General features: G+C 54.8%; 1 protein-coding gene across 20 annotated transcripts in view; it reads right to left on the bottom strand.

Moving 5' to 3' along the window:
- Positions 1-16,510, bottom strand: part of MYO9B (myosin IXB) — an 84,903-nt gene extending 68,393 nt beyond the window's left edge. For all 20 annotated transcript variants that reach the window (XM_070587356.1, XM_070587339.1, XM_070587355.1 and 17 more), the window contains exon 1: positions 16,379-16,510. The gene's annotated coding sequence lies outside the window, so the exon portion shown is untranslated. The remainder of the gene's footprint in view (positions 1-16,378) is intronic.
- Positions 16,511-16,555: the final 45 nt, after the last annotated feature.

Here is a 16,555-nt window from a genome sequence, read left to right as displayed (position 1 = left end):
CAACTGTGGCTGAGAGTACACAAATGAAACAGACCTCGGCTCACAGCCCAGTAGGAAAAGCAGACAGGCAAACCACAGTGAGAGTGTATCCAAGTACATGAGAAAACATTCTTCCCAAGAACCAGAGAAGGCTTTAGGGGAACAGCAACATCTGAGTGGGGTTCTGAAGGATGAAGAGGAGTTTGTTCAACAGGAAGGCAAAAGGAGGGAAGAGGGTAAGGTAGGCCGGCCCTTTGTTTTTGTACATAAAATTTTACAGGAACGCAGCCATGCCTGTTCACTTACATAGTGTCTACGGCTGCTTTTGTTGTAACAGCAGAACTGAATAGTCATGAGGGAGACAGTAACATTAAGGCCTGCAAAGATGAACAGACTTATTTTCCAGTCCTTTACAGAAAAGGTTTGCTGACCTCTGCCCTAGGCAGAAGCATGACTCAGCATTGTGAGCAAGAGGCCACAGAGGCTGAGACCACCCGGGATGTGGGAAACTGAGTCTGGCAGCAGTGTTGGGGGGGCGGGGAGGAGGGAGGCAGAACAAAACTATAAATTATGAAGCTCCTACAGTAGTTCACACAGCAGCAGGTAGTAGCAACAGGTAGGAAGGTTGGGGGAGATGGGAATATTTAATTTCTTAAACTCTCCCCCAAATTATTAAGTAATTTTAGTTTATTTCCTTCCAGTTTAACAGATGTTATACATATTTTAATAAAACTTGGATTTCTTTACGGGATATGTTGGTGTACGTGAACATTTCTCCGTGTCATGAAACACACTTCGAAACCTGATTTTTCATTGCTTCCTGGGTCGCCACTGTATACAGAAAATCACGAGGTATGTGACCCTTCTGCTACCACTGGGCATTTGGTTTCCAATCTCTTGGACACACATCTTCATGTGCAACTCTGAGCATTTCCTGGATCGACTCACTCCTAGGAATTAGCAGGAAAAAGGATATGAACATTGCGCAGCGCCTTCGTTCCAGCAGACACCGTGTCCTGCAGAGAAGCTGTATTAAGTGATGCGGCTCCCCCACTTGGGAGACACTTTGGCAATTTCTTTAGAAGTCAATCACATGCCTAGCATGGACCCAGCAGGTCCACACTCCTAGGCGTTACTGAAGAGAAATGAAGCAGGTGTCCGGACGGACACTGTACACGAATGTCCTTTGCAGCATTGTTTCTAAGAGCCTCAAGTGGAAAACGAGCCAAATGTACATTGCCTGGTGCGTGGATGAACCATCTGGCACACAACGGAACGCCACTCAGCCAGGAGAAGCGACCAACCTCTGATCCTCAGAATGGCATGGGACAACTCAAAGGCATCTCAGAACTGGTGTGCTGAGTGAAGAAGCCAGACGGAAAAGAGGACATGCAGACCCAGCAATCCTGCTCCTAGGTATCGACCTCAAAGGACTGAAAACAGGGACTGACACGAACCCTTGTACACGATGCTCACAGCGCCACTGTTCACAATCGCCCAATGGGGAAACAGCCCCAGTGTCCATCAGCTGATGACGGATAAACAGAATGTGGTCCATGCAGACAGTGGAATATTATTCAGCTATGAAAAGGAATCAGGTTCACCATGGAGGAACCTCAGAAACCTCATGCTGAGTGAGAGAAGCCAGACACGAAAGGCCACATATTCTATGATTCCTTGTACACGAAACATCTAGAATAGGCAAATCCATAGGGACAGAAAGCAAATTAGCAGGTGGCAGGGGCCGGGGGGGCTAGGGGTGGGGAGTAACTGCTCATGGGGATGGGGTTTCCTTTCGGGGGATGGAAATGTTCTGGAACCAGATAGAGACAATTGCATGACATTGTGAATGTACTAAATGCCACTGAATTGTTCACTTTAAAATGGTGAACTTTATGTTACATGAATTTCACCTCAATAAAGTTTTAAAAAAGAGGACATACTGCATGATTCCCTGTATATATAATTCCAGAAAACGCAAACCAATCTATAGAGACAGAAAGCTGGTCAGTGGCTGTTTGAGGGAGGGGACAGGGCAGGGTAACAAAGGGGGCTGGGGAGATTTTCCAGGTAGATGGATGGTTCACTGTCTTGATGGGGGGGTGGTCTCACAGAAAATAGCACAACGTATAGAGCATCAATTACGCCTAATAAAGCTGTTTTAAAAAATCACATGGAATATGAAGGGACCCGGTGCCCCAGGTGTGCATCTTTTTAAAACTTCTCGCTCTGTTTTTGAAATGTCTAACCCTTAAGCCCAGTCACTGAGTTTCTTAGACGCCACAGCAAGGAAACAGTTGGGAAGCTGTGAGCGTGACGGGTGTTCAGAGGCACCAAGGGGTGCTGCTGCCTGGCCAACCCGACAAGACAAAAGATAGAACATTCGCGGGCAGCACCATGCGGCCGCGAAGGTGCATAGTTCATGTGCTTCCGAGCCCCGTGAGAGAGGCAGGAGAGCAAACCGTGGATATGCATCCTCATCAAAGCCCCCCACATGCCTGCTCATGAGCACACACCACTCATGGGTGCATGAGCACACAACACGTGCAGGCACGAATATGCACTCATATGAACACACCCACGCTCACGTGCACACACATGCATGTTCATGCGCACACAGAGAAAGCACACACACAAACACGGACATGTGCATGAACACAGTTTCATAGGAACACAACCACACAGAACACTCATGCACACAGAGAACACATATGCACACCCATGAAACTACACACAAACATGGACACTGTGCATGCACAGCACCTTCATATGAACACACATATGAACACACATGTGTACCCCCCCGCATGGAGCCCAGGCTTCGGGTGGAGCTGGCCCCTTCAGTGACCTGCACTAGTGGAGCCATGGTGGGCGTGTACCACGACTTCCAGAGGCACCATCCAGCTCAAGGCCAGGGGCTCTGCCCTGTCTCATGCCCAAGCTGCCCGGATGTGGGCGCTGGAAAGGGCACGTGGATGTGCCTGCGTTCTCCTCACAGGAGACAAGGGCCTGAGCAAGACGCCATCAGAGCCCAATGATATGATCTCGCTCCTGCTCCAGAGGCCTCCGCCACCTGCCTGGTGAGGGTCAGCTGACACTTGGACAGACTGTGGGACGCACAGCCAGCAGCACTCTGTGCTGTCCCACATCCTCCAGGGCCAGTTGATCATCAGGTGCCCCTGGAGTCCCATAGGGGATGTTTGTAGCTCTGGGCCCCTTAGTGGGGGGAGCAGAAGGAGACCCCATGCTCAGAGCCGTGGGGCAGTCACAGGCCCAGCTGATGCTCACCCCACCCCCAGGCCAGGAGGAAGTAGATAAGGCTTGCTCAAGGCCACTGCTGACCGCCAGGATGAGGGGAGGACAGCGAAAGAGAAGGCACAGGCAGGGGGGCGGGGAGGGCAGAAACCCTCAGGGCCCACCTGCCCTGCCTTGCAGCAGCTGCCCCTTCAGCCATCCTAGCCTACACAGGCCCCTCACTCTGTATCCTGGGAAATCCCTTCGCCCCGACCTGTCTTTGCGGCCGCCCTGCCCGGCCAGCCTCACTTGGCCCTTCTCCCCAGGAAGCCTACACTCTCCTCCCAGAGCAGCTCTTTCCCCACTTCCTGGGTGGTTTGTCTGGGGAAGGACCCTCCCACTGCAACAGTCCACATGCCTTAAAACCTGAGACACTAACAGAGCCTTCTCCAGCCCAGGGGAGAGCTGAGTTCGCTCATCACTTCCATGCAGCCTGGAGCCAGCCCTTCCTGAGCCCACCTGCCCCTCAGTCCACCATCCCCCCATGCAGTAGAAACCACTGTCCCCTCCCCAAAGATGCTGCCAAGCTCCTGCCAGTCACACTTGCTGGCCAGCAGCCCCTCCTAGTGCTGCTTACTTGCTCTGGAGCCCGGGGGATGGCAGTGTCACCTGGACCTGACCTGTGCAGGCATCCCTCCTGCCCTGCTCCCCATGCTCTGTCCCTGGGGCCCATCCACTCTGCTGTACCTCCTCACGGCCCCCCAGGGACACCTGCCCCACCTCCAGCCCAGCAGAGCCACCTCTCCCTGCCCTGCCCCCGAACACCCTGGGGGCCTGTTCCCCGTTCCTCTCACTGACCACATCCGTCCGCAGTCACCGTGTCCATAGAACTGCCCTCACTTCTCACCAGCTGGTCATAAGGACCCACTGTGGACCCCCTACCTCCACCTCCATCCTCCAGGCTGCTGCAAGGAAGCCTCTGGAAGCATCGGTCCAGATGTGGGCATTGCAGTACAAAGCCCCTTGGTGGGACCTCATGACCAGCCCTCAGAGCCCCTGGCTGTCAGGCTCGACACAGCTCAACCAATCCTCAGTCCCCACACCAACTGACTGCGCACACTTCGGCCACCCCCGACCCAGCCAGGTCCTTGCAGGGCCTCTCCAGCCCATTCAGGGAGAAGCTGCGCAAAGCCCCAACCCACAGTAGGGCATCTGGGTCCCCTGGCCTGGGCTGCATCCCTGTGAGCCACTGACCAGACCTTCAACACGGGCCTGGTGATGGCTGCCCACCTGCTCACCCTCGGGCACCTTGCCCTTTCCTCCTCTCATCCAAATCTCAGACTGGGGCCAGCTCGCCCTGCCACCTCCTCCTGGGGCTGTCCTTGTCCTCGAACCTCTCTGCCAGCTCCTGGGCAGCTATGCTCCCAATGCAAAATCTCAGGGGGCACCCTCTGAGACACAGTGTCCCCTCACTCCACAGGCGACAACATTTCACCTATAACACTGGGCTGATCTGATTCCCTCTGCCTGGGCCAAAACCATCGTCGCTGCAAAGGCCCTCAATCTGTTCTGCCAAAGTGACTTCTGAAGAAGCCCACGCAAGTGAGCGGTCCTGGGGAGCCGAGTACCAGAGCGCCTGCGTTACGGCACCTCCCTAGCACCGAGCATTAATATCGTTCTCAATCCACAGCCATCAGGAGGCACAAAAGAGCATCTTGTCACATTTCTTAGACTGTCAGCCTGGGTTTTAAAAAAATGATGGGTATGACCTGCTCTGCAAGCTCAGGAGAGCCTCTAATGAAAGCAATTCAGAAACGGGAAAAAGTCGAAAGAAAAAAACGTGTATTGAGCAACTATGTTTCTGTAAGTTGTTCGTGTCAGTTGCCCACTTTTTCCTATTGAACCATGACTATTTAGCTTATTGTTGTGGAGGAGCTCTTTATATAGGAAGGGTATCAATGCTTTGTCATGTTCGATGAAGTTCATTCATATGAATTTACTTTTGTGTATGGTGTTTTTTGATACAAATACTACATTTTCCAGGCATTAGATCTGTGGGTCAACTCTTTTATGGCGTCTAACCACCCATTCACCTCCCACACCTGAGGAACATGGAACTACATTTTCTGTTTGCATTCCTCTCCCTCCCCAGACTTGTCCTTTACCTTTAAGCCTTTATCTATCTGGAAATTACTTTGGAGGGTGTATGAGTTTCCTAGGGTTGCTGTAGCAAACCGGGTAGCTTGAAACAACAGAAATTTACTGTCGCACAGTTCTGGTAAAGTCCAAAATCAAAGTGTGGGCAGGGCTGGCCCCCTTGGAGGATCTGAGGGAAAATTTGTCCCAGGCTGCTCCTGGCACCTGGCAGCTGCTGGCCACCCTCAGCCTCCCTCGGCCTGCAGACGTCTCACTCCGCTCTCTGCCTCCACTGTTACGTGGTACCCTTCTCTGTCTCTGTGTCCTCTCCTCTTCTCAGAAAGACATCAGTTATTGGATTCAGGATAAGTTCATCTTGAGGTCTTTAACTAATTCATCTGCAAAGACCTTATTTCCAATCCAGGGCACATTCTGAGGTTCCGGGTGGACACGAACTGGGGGGACACTGGTCAAGCCAGCACAGTGTGGGAGGAGGAGTGAGGACCCAGACGATCCTCTCCGAGAAGACAGCAGTTGTTTCCTGCCCTTTCCTACAGAACCCTTCTCTCCTGGAACCGGGCAGCCTCCTTTCTTTGTTCAATGCTGTATATTAAGTCATCTTACACATGCAGCTCTGTCTCTGGGCTGCTGACGTCTGCGTAGGGCCATGCTGTTTGACTGTCATAGCTTCAGAGGACATTCTTAAACGGTGACATCTCTCTCGGAGGAGCTAGGCGGTTTCCTCTGGCTTCGAAGCATAGTTCCTCATTGCGTCTTAACAGAGTCAAGAGCTGGAAGTCAATCATGCTGTGGCTTAAGGTCCTGGTAACAAATGGATGTGAAACCTGTGCCCCGAGAATCCCCAGACTGTGTCCAGATGAAAGCAAGCAGCTCTGGGGCAGAGGAACTGGGGGCAGCAGGTCTCCTGGGGGGACAGCTTGGCCAAGTAGCAGCTGCAGACTGTGGCCATGTTTTGGGGGTGGCAGGTCCTGAAAACCTGGGTGTCTGTCCTTGATCCAAACCGTCTCTCCAAACATCCCAAGTTAAAAGGCCCATTCTGCCCTCCAACCGAGGCTTACTGAAGCGCACCCCATGTGAACAGGAAGCAAAGCCGGTCCCCAAACGGACAGGCTCTGTCTACCCAGAACTCGTGGGCCTCACCACCAAATGGAAACCAAACTGGCAGAATACAAAATTCCCCGCTGAAAGAGCCAAAAGGTGGGAATGAAATGGCCATCGATGGATGAAGAAGAAACACAGTGTGGTCCATCCATACAGCGAAATATTACTCAGTCATTAAAAGGAATAAAGCCCTGACATACGCTACTCCATGAGTGAACCAAGAAAACCTCACGCTGAGTGAAAAGCCAGACACAAGAGCCCATATAGTGTATGATTCCATTGATATGAAACATCCAGAACAGGCAAATCCATGGACACAGAAAGCAGATTAGTGGTGGCCAGGGGCTGGGGGAGGGGAATTGGGGAGTGCCTGCTCATGGGGACAGGGTTTCCTTTTGGGATGATACAGAAACAGACAGAGGTGATGGTTGCACAACACTGTGAATCTACTCAACGTTACTAATGGCAAATCTTATGTGCATGATAAAAAGAACTCCCGCTGAAGAACCTGACCCACGGAAACTTCAAAGGCTTTGCAGAGGCCACACTGGTAAATGCTCTGCACGTGGAGAAGACGTGCACCTCAATTCGGGGTCTTTCTCTCATGCTCTCAGAGAAAGGAGGTGCAGGGAAGGGGGAGGCAAACAAAACTGAGGCCCTAGGGTGAGCAGACAAATGTGAAGGAGCCGCTCTCAAGGCCTGTGCACAAAAAAAGCAAGGTTCTGCCTATCAGCTCAGCAAACGATTTGGAATTTACTGGAAAATAAGGCAGACAGGGCCTCCAGAAAATGTAGCGTAGCCACTTGGTTTATATAAGGCCCTAATTTGAAGCCACATGTTTATGGGATGAAATCATTCTCGAGCTGAAAGGAGAAGGCTGGCATCGCAGCAGGACCACTCAGGAAGAGCCGTTTAGAGCTCAGCGCACTTCCACTTTCCATGCACGCCTCCTCGAGCCCTTCGAGGCTTTTTAAGATGAAATGATCGCATGAAGTTATCAGAAAGATGGACACACTGAGAAACAGCTACAAACGACGTGCGTTTCTCAGTCTCAGCAGCTCAGAGCTGGAAGACAACTGAGGGTTTAGATTGGGGTGTGGTGGCCACAAGCTATGGAACATCAGGAGCCCCCAGAAACTGGAAGAGGCAAGGAAGGATCCCCCAGGAGCCTTTGGGGGGGCGCCCCGGCCCTGGTGATGTCTTGATTTTAGACTTCTGGCCTCCAGAACTACGAGACACTACATTTCTGTTGTTAAAACCACTCGGTTTGTGGAACCACTTTACAGCAGCCCCAGGACACGAATCCAGGTGTGTGGGGCAGAAGATGCTGGATGCTCTGAGTGAGGCCGTGATCAGGAGGGGCCACCGCCTTTCTTCTGCTTTACTGAATACCTCAGAGAAGCCCATCCCAAGCACCCTCTCACGGCCATCCTCTTCTTGCCTAAGTCATCCCCCCAGGCCTTCCAGTCTGGCCCAACCGGTCTGAGGCCTGGAGAAAGCCCCTCCTCTGGGCATGCCCAGTCCATCCATCAGCCCTCCAGGTAGATCCTTCTCCCCGAGGGCTACGGCTCCACCCTGTCCCTGTCTGGTCACCAAACGCCCAGCACAGGAGAGTGGGAACGTGGAGACGTCTGACCTTCAGGGAACTTGACAACAGCCCAGCCCACGAGCAGAGAGGCGTTTCCGACAGCGACAGTGCTTCAGAAAGGAAAAGTCCAGGGCCCTGTGAAAGAGCCATGGTTCCCACCCGTGGGCAATTCTGCCCCACCCCAGGGACACTTGGCCAGGCTGGAGACATTTTTGGTCATCATCACTGGGGGAGGGAGGAGGTGCTATTGGCATCTGGTGGGTGGAGGCCAGGGATACTGCTCAACACCCTACAGTTCCCGGAGAATGATCCAGACCCAGACGTCAGCAGCGCCTTGGTGGGGAAGCTGGAGATGGCAACTGACCAGGGCAGCATGGTCATTTTCGACCAACTAGGGGTCAGGGAAGCACTGAGGGGGACAGTTGCTGGGGCCTGTGCAGTGGGAGGGGGCGGATGCTGAGCGTCTGTGGATGGCCGTCCAAGCAAAGGCAGTGAGTGCCAAGGGCAGGGGCGGCCAGGGCTGGCCTCTGAACAAGGGGACCAGTGTGGCCAGCAGGGCCGAGGCTGGAGGGGGAGGGGCTGAGGTCGGGAAGGTCAGATCCCGCAGGGCCTTGAGGATGTGGGACGTGGTTCGGATTTTCATGCAAGTCTGCTGGAGAGTCCTGGCTGGTTGGAGGCAGGGAGCACCAGGACGTGAGTGACATCAGGAAGGGGTGAGGTAGGCCGAGTGTGGGAGGTGGACTATGAGGTGCCGTTCGGCGGCTCCTGCAGGTGTCTAGGGCGGTGGGACCGATGGTGGCTCAAATCAGGCCTGCGGGACACAGGTGGGTTCTGGTGACAGGGGAGGGCAGACCTGAAAGGCCCTGTGGGGGGGTGGGCTCTGGGGCTTTCCTAGGTGACCAGTGGGCTCCTAAAGACATAGAAGGCTGCTGGGGGGGGGAGGAGACTCCTTCAGAACACCTCTCCAAATCACACAGTCCACCCGTTGTCAAGCCCAGGTAGAAAGCCACCAGAGAACCTCCTGTGGGCAGAGCCACAGCAACAACACACAAAAGCCCCGCTTGAGACCACAGCCAAGTGGCCCCTGGAGAATACGGGAGCCCCGGGCCGCTTTGGAAGGCGGTTCAGAGCCTTGCAGGCCCGGAGTGGGGCTCTGGGGAGGTCACTGTGCCAGCCCGGTCACAGGGGACAGCGTGGGGCTGCTCCTTGGCCTGAGCACTCAGCAAGGGTCAGCCGCTCTGGTCCATGGGAATGCCCTGACCCCAGGGACATGTCCCCGTGGAACCCCCCATCACAGGCCCCCAAACACCTCGCCTGGGCAGTGGATCCTGCCTCACCAGCTGCAATATGGGATCTGGGTGCCAACAGCTACCAAAATTTTATACTCCTTCCTGGAACCTGGACCAAAGCAGCTGTTCAATACACACTGGCCATGTCTCAGCTACTATCACCTCAAAACCCACCAGCTGCCTTCCACCAAGACCCCCCCATTCTGGATCCTCCAACAAGGCGCCCTTTGGCTTGTCCCTCTGAGTGGCCCACCAGGCCCGCTGGTTCTAACTTCAAAATGGCATTGGTTTGTTCTGACAAGACTTTCTCTTTTAACCCATTTACTGAGATAGAATTCACATACCATACAATTCACCTGTTAGCATGGTCACAAAAATGTGCGATTGTCACCATAGTCCATTTTAGAATATTTCCACCACCTCAAAAAGAGACCCCGGACCCTTGAGCCATCACCCTGGGCCCCCAACAAGACCCCCTCATCCATCTCGCTTTCCATTGCTCTGCACCTGCCTCTGTCACCAGCTCCTACCCTGTCCCTCCAATGCTTCTGGCTGCAGCATGGGGTCCTCTCTGACCCCAGGGTTGCCTCCTCCCATCCACCTGTGACCCCAGGCCTTGTGGCTTTCACATGGGCAAGCGCTCCTTCTCCTAGCCAAGAAACCCACGCTCTGCCCAGTTTCTATGAAAGGCCGCGAGGACCTGGCTCTACTTTCAGACGCAACGAGATCTCCCATCACCCAGGTGGCCCACTGCCCAGGGCTTTGCCCTGTCAACTCTTTGTTGATAGCCACCAACCAGCCCCCCTCCCAGCCTCACAGGAGGCAGAGGGTATAAGTGTGTCCCGGCAGGCCACCCACTCGCTTGACACCGGTGTTTCCATCAGCCACGACCACCCTAGAGCTCGGTGTACTCTCACACACTGGTTCTCAGCCAGGCCAGCTCTGGCCCCGGGGGCGTCTGGCAATAACTGGAGACAGTTTTGGTTGTCCCAACTGGAGGAGGGGATGCTACTGGCATCTGGTGGATGGAGGCCAGGGATGCTGCTCAACACCCTACAGTGCACAGGATGGCCCCACCAGAGAATGATCCAACCCCAGATGTCAGCTGTGCTGAGGGGGAGATGTGCTGTGTTAATTTTTTTGGAAAAAAAACCAAACTGATTTAGGTCCTAGCTCACAGTACACACCAGAATAAATTCCCGAAGGGTGAGATGGTATCAACCAGGGTGGTCCCCCAGCATCTGTCTGTGAGTCACCTCCTTTCTCCCTCCGGCTCAGTTTGTATATTTAAATGTGCGCAGCCTCCTAGGCCCTCAGGAGGTCAGACCCTTGTGGGGTAACTGCCCCAGCTGCCCCCGTTCTGACCATTCTCTCTAGTTCCTGACCACTCGTCCCCTAGTTCCTCATCTGCCTCTCCTCCCCTCCCTGCTACACCAAGGGCAGACTCCCTTGGGACCAGCTAAGGGAAAGCAAGCAACTCCCTGAGGGTGTCAGGTCAGCTCCCCTCGTGCACTTTGTTTGCGTCACTGAACCTGCCCCAATAAACAGCATCTCCACGTGACAGCCGAGGACCCTGGTGATCTTCCCAAGCAGTGGCCAGGGGTCCCAGCACGCCTGCCAGGAAATGAAAGGTCCAGGTGTGTCCCAGAGACCTGGGAAGCAAAGTCTCTGACGTCACCCCTCAGTTCCTGGTTCCACGTCCCCAGAATGGGATGCAGAGGCTCTGAGGGATGAGTGGGAAGATCCTGGCAAAGCCTGGAGCGGGCCTGTTGCTGACGTGCTGCTCTGACTTTACTTGAGAGGAAGCAGCGGCCTTGAAGGAGATGACCCACATCAGGGCTCTTGGGCCTTCTTCCTCCGCAGCAAGCTCAACCCGCGCCCGGGCTCCTGTCACAAGCTCGCCCAGTGCCGGGCGTTTCACAGCTCTCACCCAGCTGGCAATCTGACTTCCGTGGGTGTGACTCCTGGCTGGACATCTGCCTCTGGGCAAGGAGATGAGGGCTACTTCTGCTCCCTCAGTATCCCTGAGAGCCAACTCTGCACCTGGCTCATTAACACTTTGTACTGAACAATTTTCAGATCTTTCAGAAACTTCTTACGTCCAATGACCTCTGGTGGCAGCTGGTTTGAAGTCACTTTGGTCCAATAACGGAGTTGCTTTTGGATCCCCTGCCCTGACCATGGCAATACTGAGGACAGAGACCCCTGGTTATAAAACTTGGCCAGTCCCCCAGTGGGCACACCTGGCCTCCCACGCCTTGCCCTAAACACACCCCTTGTAAAGTCCCACGAGATCCGTTCCTCCCCGAGCCAGGTCTGCGCCTCTCTACAGTCACCCCGAGTGTAAGGACATGTGTGAGATCCAGAAAATTCCCTAACAGGGCACTTCCGAAGTTGACATGGCCAACCTGCCCATCTCCCCTAAAATGTTTATTTAAATGAGGGAGATGAAACAAAATGAACTTACTCTCTATTGACATGACTATTCAACCAAAATTCTTTTATAAAATATAAACAAAATTTGTCCCTTTCCAGTGCTATGGGCTGAACTGTACCCCCCTCCCCCCAATTCGTTATGTTGAAGTTCTAACCCCCAGGCCCTCGGAATGTGACTGTATTAGGAGACGGGGCCTTGAAGGAGGTGATTAAGTTACAGTGAGGTCGTTAGGGTGGGCCCTGATCCAGTAGGACTGGTGTCTTTAGAAGAAACGGGGACATGGATCCACAGAGGGAAGACAACGTGAAGACCCAGGGACAAGATGGTCAGCTATACGCCAAGGAGAGAGACCTGAATGGATCCTTCCCTCGTGGCCTCCAGAAGGAACCAACCCTGCCCACCCCTTGATCTTGGGCTTCTGGCCTCCAGATCCACGAGACAATGTATTTCTGTTGCTTACGCTGCCCCGTCTGCAGCACTTTGTAAGAGCAGGCCCGGGAAACTTGTTTAGCTGGCAGCAACAGTAAGGAGACGCTTGTAGCTGGGTTCCCTCTCGTGCACACGAGCCCGTCAAGTAGGGCAGAGATGGGATGTAAATGAATGAGTCAGACCCGGACAGCTTATTCACTGCTCCGACTAACCCACAGGCTGAACTCCTGAATCACTACGTTATTTATCATCAGGCTCAGAAAGTTTCGACGAGGAAATGAGTAGACCCCCAAACTCATCGGCTGCGTTTTTGAGACATGCCTAACCTCCGAGGCCCTTTCTGGGCCAAACTGAGAACTGAAGAGGCAAAGTGATGGGGCTCCGGGCTGGGGGCAGGCGGCTCGTCGGGGCCGGCAGTGCTCAGACAGAGCCCTTTGTTCTGCCACTCTGTCCGTCCGGGACAACGGCAGAGAGAAGGGCCTGTCTTGCTCTGTGGGGAGGCCGAGCAGGGGCTGCCTGGCACAGTTGGTTGGGGATGCTGGGCATACAAAGGGCTGGTGGAGGGAGACCGGGGGAGGGCAGTGTCCAGAAGGGGTTGGAGGGCCCCAGAACGTGCCGTGCCATTTCCTCCCATGGACTTAAAGCAGCAATGTCATGGTCGGTGGACAAGCAGAGAAGGATGCACAAAGAGCAGAAGTGAGACAGGCTGTGCTTGAGGATGGACCGGCGTCTAGAGCCAAGAGGGCAAATGGGAGAAGATAATGAGGCTTCAAGAGCGATGCTGATCCGGGGCCATCCCCAAAGTAGCTCTTGAAAAGAGAATCTAATATTGCTGATCTCGGAAGAAAAGCAACAATGTGTCCTGCAGAAATCCAGGTCAGTCATAAGACAAAGAAGAGAAAGACAATGGCATCCGCTGCCCCCGCGAGTGAAGACGGCCGGCTCACCCCCTGTTCTCCTCGGCCGTCCCTCCTCAGGGCGCGCTGCCTAACTCCCCCTCGGTCTGTTCTCAACAGTGCCTCCTCTTTATCGGGACTTCTGATTAAGAACTGACCCGATGGCAGAATTCCGTTGCTGGCCTCCTTCCCCATGCCTGCCCTTGGCAGCAGTTCTCTGAGAGCTCAGCAAACACTAATGACCACTGAGACAACGGTGGGCCCAGGAGAGGAATCAGCTTCTACTACAGAGCAGCAGTTCTTGCTGGGGCGATTCTCCCCACCAGGACACACATAGCCACATCTGGAACATTTTCAGTTGTCACAACTTCGGGTGGGTGTGTACTACTGGCATCGGGTGAGTGGAGGCCAGTGATGCTGCTCGACATCCTATAATGCATGGGACGGCCCCCCCCAGCAGCAAATGACCTGGCCTGAATATCAATGGTGCTGCAGTTGAAAAACTGCTCTAGCAATTTGGTCCTCACCAATCTGAGGTTACCAACGACCCTCTATGTTTCTACAAAGCCCAGAGAGCCCTCTCTGAAGCCATCACCTCCCTGGGCCTTAGTTTCTGTACGGGGGAAAGAGAGAGGAACCAGGCCCCGCCACTGCTGGTTGCCAGAATAAAAGAACTGGGTATAAAAGCGTCCATTGCTTTTTAAGACGCTCAGTGAAGGGCAGAGCTACACGGGGATCTGCTGGTACAATTCCCTCTTCCTGGCCTGGCTTAATACCTCCGTATCCTTCAAGGCTTGGCTGGGCACAGCCACCTCTTCCAAGGAAACTGGATGGAATCTCCCTTGCCCCAAAGCTTGCACTAGTCGTCCTTGATTCTGTTCCCACAACTTCTTGCACCACCTCTGTTGCTACACTGACTGCCCACTCTCAACTCCATTATTCCCATGAGGGAGGGCACTAGAATGTCCCTCCTCCAGGGCACCAGGGCTCATCTCTGTCCCCAGGACCCAGACTCCAGTGCCTGGCACGATCAGCCCTTGCTTAACTGAACTCTGAGCCCACCCAAGACACATGACTTTGTGGAGACGAGAAAGGGAGGCAGCAAGTTAATATGCCCCCACTGGAGACAGGAAACAGATCCCACAGCCAAACAGAAAGGGGAGATTCCCAAGCCCCCATCCGCTTCCTTGAGTCACAGGTCTGGACCTGAGGGAGGGTCTCACCCAGGAACCTCCAACCAGAAGGATGCAGCTGAAGCTTGGGGAACAGGTGCAATGTGCAAAAGCACATTTGGCACCAGATTTCTACCTGGAAGATAAGGGAGCAGCAAAAAACCCATTTTCAGATAGAAACTGTAGAATGGAAAGCTGAACAAAAGTGGGATCATGGCAGGGGGCTGCATGAAACCCGAGGGGGCTGTGTGCCAGAGACGTGAAGATTATCAAGAGGGGTTGGGTTTCAAAGTTGAGAAACTCTGACTGAGGCCAACCCCTTCATTTTGCAGGTGAAGAAACTTCACAGAGACTTCACAGAGGTCAGACCCCCAATACAGGACCCTCTGTGAGAGCCCGCCTGGCTGCGCTCTCGGTGCAGGAAGGAGGCAACAGCCAGGGCCACGCAACCAGGAGATTCCAGTCCTGTTCAAGGAAAGGAGTCCTGGCCAGGGAAAGCCCACACTCAATGTCCGCAGGACTCGTGACTTTGGGCTCTAATCCTGTGTCCCAAAGCAAGAGAGGCAGAGAACCATTTTCCATAGGAGTCAGAACATTCTGGAAGTGAAGGAGGTGGTTATCTGTGTGGCCCTCTTTCCATTCAAGCTATCCAGATTCATCTCCTGAACGAGCTATAAACTTAGGTTCCCCAGTCCTTCTGGCAGATCCCAGACAAGGATCCCCACAGCTGGGAATGAAGAGAAATTAACGCTGATCAAAAGTGCCCAGGGCAGACTCTTGCTAGAACTGGGCCCACCAGGTGGTGAAACAACTTTCCAGCTGCCATGTCACCTCCTACTGCTCCTGGATGCCTTAAAAGTCTGGGGACCCCAAGACTAGAACACACCTCAGGAAGGTGGAAGCTGGGACCCAACTGCAAGGCACAATGTCACCATGAGACTCCACTTCAGACAAAGAGGTGCCTGAGAGGTTTCCCCTTAAAGACTCCTGACGTAAAGAGCGCCCGAGAGAGAAGGGAAGGCACGCCGTGGGCTGCTGCGTCTCTCCCAGGCTGAGCTCACAGCTGCCAGGGGACAGATTTCCTGTATGTCGTCGTTTTTACCCATTTATGTCCAAGGATGCAACTCCAAGGAGGTGGTGACAGCCTAGCACAATTGGGTGCATGCACACCCACTCCCTCCCCTCTGAAACCCAGTTCCGGCCCCACTGGGGGCCCAGAGCCTCCTTCCTCGCTCCCTGGATCCCCGGGACTCCAGTCAGCCCTGTCTTAGGAAGAGAGTGGTGTGGTTCTCAAGTCCCCAATACCAGCCCAGAAGGTGCTGGGACTCGCCGCAGGGCAGCGGTTGGGGGTGAAGTCAGGAAGAAGATGAATCAAGAGGGGAAGGGGGTCCCCAAATCTCCATGGGCTGCACCCCAAGGTCGGTAGGGAGCCACTCAAGTCCTTTCCTTCTCTCTCTTCCTCCCCAGGCCCTCCCTGGACCGGCTCTCAGTTCTTGCCATGGTTTCTACGCTCTCTTCCCTCCTCCTACCCCTCATTTCCTCCCTTTCCAATTGGGCCGGTCACCACGCCAGTGGGTTCGGAACCTCTCGCATTTATCGAGCACTCACTGACTCCCAGGCGCCGCCCTCCCTCAGGCACCATTCTTCTTCCCCTTCACCCGTCGGCAGACGCCCCCAGGCCGTCCCCTTTTCCCCAATCGCTCCCTGGCTGTCCCCCCACCGGCCTTGCCCCTCTCCCCCAGCCTGGGCCTCTCACCCCGCCTCCTTGCTTCTCCCCCTCCCAGCCCCGTTTCCTGCGACCCCCCAACTACCACTTAAGCCACGTCCTCTTCAGAGAAGCTGCTCAAAGCCACAAGACCTGCCCCCCCACCCGTCCGCAAACTCCCTCACCAGGCCATCCCATCAACTTTCCTCTCCTTCGCTCTGCTCCCGCCGCGGCTCCGGCGATCCGTGCACGACCCCCAAGCTCGTTCCCGCCCTTTCGACCCCTGCCTTCGCGCCCCCCTCAGTACCCCTCAGCTCCGTCCCTCTACAAGGCAGCCCGCCAACGCGAGCTTCGAGACCGAGCCCCCAACCCGCGGCCGCTTGGCACTCACCTGGGCCTCGGCCGCCGCGCGCCGCCGGTCCCGGGCCGGCTCGCAGCCCGGCCGCCCGCCCGCCGTTCGTCCACCCGCTCCGCCCCACCTCGCTCGCCGCTCCCCCGCGCGCTCCCGCTTCCGGGTTCCGGAGGGGCGGGGACGGGGGCGTGACGCCAGCACGCCATGGGGGCGGAG

This window comes from Equus przewalskii, chromosome 20, assembly GCF_037783145.1.
Source record: "Equus przewalskii isolate Varuska chromosome 20, EquPr2, whole genome shotgun sequence".
Taxonomy (NCBI): Eukaryota; Metazoa; Chordata; class Mammalia; order Perissodactyla; family Equidae; genus Equus; species Equus przewalskii.
Note: the sequence above shows the minus strand (reverse complement) of the source record. Positions and strands in the feature narration are given on the sequence as shown.